We start from the raw sequence: 4,703 nt of genomic DNA, 5'->3' as shown, positions 1-4,703 counted from the left end.
TGGCGGAGGTACCAAAGTCTTTGACGGATAGGTCAAGACACTAGATGTTTGGTTTATATCGATGTTTGATTAGGAGTGGATTTACTTCTATTACTGCGATTCGATATAGTATGCCAACGTCTGGAAACGGGATCCCTAGACTAGGAATGAGTCTAGTCTGAGCTGTAGAGTCACGAGTTATTTACAGTTTTATATCGATTTATGTTTTCAGATTTAATACATGTGATTGATATTTGTTTCATGCTTTTATATCGATTATATGATTGCATGTTTTGTTGATTTATACTGGGATGTATTTCTCACCGGAATTATCCGGCTGTTGTCGTGTTTGTATGTGTGCATGACAACAGGTGAGATAGGATCGGGGTCAGGAAGAAGATGAGAGAGATCGTGATTAGAGTGGAGACTTCGGACTTTGATGTATATAGGGTTTGAAACATTTGACATTTAGTTGTTACACCTTAGTTTGAGTTTGATGTTTGTTGTACAAGACTTGTACTATTATACTGATATGTATAATTAGATTGATTTCATTACGTTCCGCACTATATTAAAAAATAAAAAAATTGTAGACCCATATTAATTACATTGATCCAATTATCCCAATGACGATTAAGAAGATGATTAGTGTCCGGATCTCCACAATACATGCACATTGCACGCGTCCACTACACCGTTGGTCCTTTGTCTCCACCCATTAATCTGCTTGAATATGCATTAGTTGTATATGTGTAACAATATGATTAGTTGAATGTCTCACTTTTCCACCGACCACGACTGAGATTTGCCCTCCAAAGATGAATTCTCGCCCCTCTGAAATCGTGAATCCCGATCGCACGACACATAAAAAAAAAAAGAAAAAAGAGTGGATGTTTTACTTCAAAAATATTTGTTGATAATTATGAGCATCATATCCAATTTTAATTAACCAAAAACCAAGTAAATTGAATCGATACTTCATGGATCAGTTGAGTTACACCTTATTAATTTTTTTCTTAGACGTGTTTTTTTTCTTCTTTCTTTTTCTTTCTTTTTTTTTTTAATTATTATTACATTTGACACTACTTTAACCATAATCACACAAAATCATTCAACTAATTTCGTTTCATGTATATAACATGTGTCATATTATTATTATTATTATTCTCAAATTTTAAAACTTAATATTTTATATTTAAAAATTACATGAATTTTTATTTCATAGTAAAACTTTTACGTTTGAGATTTAAATTTTTCGTTTTTATTGTTCTTATTTTTGTGGTAGAATCATATAAAATTTCAAAAATAAATATTTTAAAATTTAATTATTATAAAAAATTTATATATAAATATATATTCTATTCATTTATAAATGCCAATAAAATTACTCTAGCTATTGTAAATTCTATACAATATAAGAGATACAATTACTTAAATATCAAAACTACATAGCTTGTTTATATATTTATTCAAATTTACTAAATCTAAAATTTTGATAAAAAAATAAAAATGATATGCTTCCAAATCGTACTTGGAAAAAAAGTTGCAGAAGAAGTTTGGTGAAAGTGGTAATGTAAGTGATCATGAAAATAAGAATATTAGTGGTAGAGTAATTTTTTTTATACTTTTAAATTTATTTTAATTAGTGATATATTTTAAGAAAAATGATCTAGTGGGAAAAATAATTACTAGTAACGAGAATAAAATGCAGGAATTAGCTAATAATCAAACTAAATTGATAATAAAATAAAAAAAACTAATATATTATTTAATAACAGGGAGTGAATCTCCCGGATTAGGATAGAATTACCCTACTTCATGAGCACCATATCTGAATTTGGAAATGATTCCGCACATAGATAACGATTTATGTTAGAATAGATTAACTTTGTATGGTAAGTGCAATTAATTGATTCGGACAATGAGACATTGAGCCATCATTGTTAAACTGACAAGTAAATATAAAATTAATCCAGATCAGTTCATGTTGTCTTTGTTCTCAAATCAAGGCGTATTTTTATCACATGCATATAATAATCCATGTAAGATTATCCTGTAAAAAACCAAGTAAAATATATTATATGCTTAATAACTAATAATCAAGACAAACAAATAATGGGCGGAGCGCGACGGCGAAGATGGTGGATGAATGTGACTCCAGGAAAGGTTGCGAAGCCGAACATACGCACCATGCCGCATCGGAACAATATAAAGTAGATGGGTCCGACGCCGTGTGGAAGGCTCTGGGCCTGAAGCCGGTGAACGAGAACCTGGGGTAGTTGATATTACGTGGTTAATGACCTAATTTTGCATATATGTATTAAAAACGGTCATGAAATAAAATACGTATTGCTACAAATGAATAAAAACTTGGAAAATATTGGAATTTTAGATAAATATCGTCCTTTTTTTAATATCATAATAAGATAGATCGTAGTTAAAATCCATAAATTTGGAATGAGGTCACGATATGACAGGGAAATTAAATTACATTTTTTGTCAAGTAATTTGCATAATTTTTTATTTTATTTTTGGTTATCGATTAATTCAGGATTTTAGTTCTACGAACTTGATTTTCAATTTTAATCTTTTTTCAACATAAAGATGTGCAAACGCGTCAGCGATGTCCGTTCCCATGTCCATAATTTTTGTTGTTAAGTTATCTTTTTCGATGACACATAATCATTTTCCGAGTTATGTCAGCACTTCAACTAATAATGACTTAAAAAAATGCAAATCTGGACCAAGAATATAAAAAATGACCGATAATAAAACCAAAAATGAAAAATAGGCAAGTTACAAGGCCACAAATGTTATTAACCCCATTGGATATAGTAGTCTGAGATATAAATTTCAAGTGTTTTACAGTTTTAATGACTTCAATTTTACACTATTTGGTTGGTCAATAAATATAAAATCAGATTAAACATTATAAAAACTCATAAAAATACATTATTATTCATAAATATCACTTAGTAACCACACCCTACACAATAATTAGTAACATATACCATTATTTGTCATTCCATATTTACAGTAACTTTTTTATTCATACATATAAACAGCAACCAACTATAGTCAAATTTAAATTACCACGAGCTTACGTACATAACACACACACACACATACACATATACGTATATATATATGTATGTTAATTGTTTATAGTGATTAATTAGACTTTTCCAGGACTCCTATCCCCTTGATCATTATTATTATGGCGATTGAAATCGGGTATGGGGTAGGAATGGTGATTTTCCCCATCGGAACCACTCAGACTGCCATCTTCTTCAAAACCATCCAGCTTGTCGTCCATGTTCTCGTGCTTCTCAGCAAACATGGCTACCCTTCTTCCTTCGACCATTGTGAGGATCAATAGCAACACAATCAACAGCACAGGGACTCTCATCTTATTCTTGCCGCCCATTTTTCCTGTACACACATACCATATACATAGAAATCGGTGTTGTTTGCATGGGAAAATAAAGGGACATGCATGCAAAGGGTGGGCTCGTGAATTTTATTTTATTTTTTTTAAAAAAAAAAAAATAAAGAAAGAAAGAACAAGTCTTGTTCTATTAAATAATCGAATTTGTAAGATATAAGAAATAAACTTTTTTGAGAAATTATTAAACATAAAATGTGAGAATATTCTTATGGACTGCTGACTGGTTCGATGGCTCTTTTCCTAATAATTAATTCATACCTTTTTAATGATGAATGATAGCTTACTGTAGTTTAGAAATTAAACGCATACGTCTAATATATTGTTTTAAAAATGAAGAGATCGTGATATTATAATATGGAGAATTTGATCTTTTTAAAAAATTGATTGGCGTGTGTTACGATATCCCACGTTGAAATATTAAACTAATAAATAGTAGCTTATAACTCAAGAGGTTACAACGCCTAAAAACAAAACTTTTGGGATGATACTCTTGATCTTAGGTTTATAACTTAAGATCGATACTTTCGTTGAAAGTTGGCATAGCGGAAAGAGTGACTTAGAAAAGGGTTAACATAATATCAGTGTTGATAAAAAATTATAGACTATACATACACTGAATACTGAAAAGTGGATAAAAGACGTCTATAGTGGGCCGCCGTGGACGTCGACTTCTCAAGGAGTCGGCAATGTTACAATATCTCACATTAAAATATTAAAATAATAAATAGTGACTTATAAATTCAAGATGTTACACCACTCTATAAACAAGCTATTTGAGATGATATTTTTTTTGAGTTTATAACCTAACAGTTGGTACTTTTCTTTGGTTTATAACATAAAAGTGCGTTTTTGCTCATTTCTTTACTTTCGATATGTCCATCTACAAGTATAACGAAGCTTTTAAAGAGAGAATTAACTTACACACTGGAAGAAAGAAATCTGCAGGCTCTCTCTCTAGATAGAATTTTGATTGGTCTGAGAATTAATGAAGGGATGAATTCATATATATAGTAGGTAGGATTTATCATAAAAATTGTTGATGGGGTCTATTTATATCCACTCAGTGAGGCAAGATCAAGTGGGAGGTGCAACAACAGCAGTTGTCACAATTATCAAAATTATGACTAATTCCAATATTCATGCATTCATTTGATGATCAATTCCAATATTAAATTAAAGTCCAAAATGCAAAATAATATTAATTCGAGTGAAAGTAAACTATGCAATCGAATAATAGAAATTAGCTAGAGCTCAAACTGTATCATTTAAAATCGTT

At 30.4% G+C, this 4,703-nt stretch overlaps 1 long non-coding RNA gene across 1 annotated transcript; it reads right to left on the bottom strand.

Annotated features, from left to right (window-relative positions):
- Positions 1–2,915: 2,915 nt before the first annotated feature.
- Positions 2,916–4,482, bottom strand: LOC140957622 (uncharacterized). The gene is made up of 2 exons (XR_012171655.1): positions 4,349–4,482; positions 2,916–3,411 (listed from the first exon to the last, which is right to left on the bottom strand). It is a non-coding gene; the product is annotated as an uncharacterized lncRNA (long non-coding RNA).
- Positions 4,483–4,703: the final 221 nt, after the last annotated feature.

Source organism: Primulina huaijiensis, chromosome 14 (assembly GCF_012295235.1).
Source record: "Primulina huaijiensis isolate GDHJ02 chromosome 14, ASM1229523v2, whole genome shotgun sequence".
NCBI lineage: Eukaryota > Viridiplantae > Streptophyta > Magnoliopsida > Lamiales > Gesneriaceae > Primulina > Primulina huaijiensis.
The sequence above is the reverse complement of the archived record's forward strand: the minus strand, read 5'-3'. Positions and strand labels throughout refer to the sequence as shown.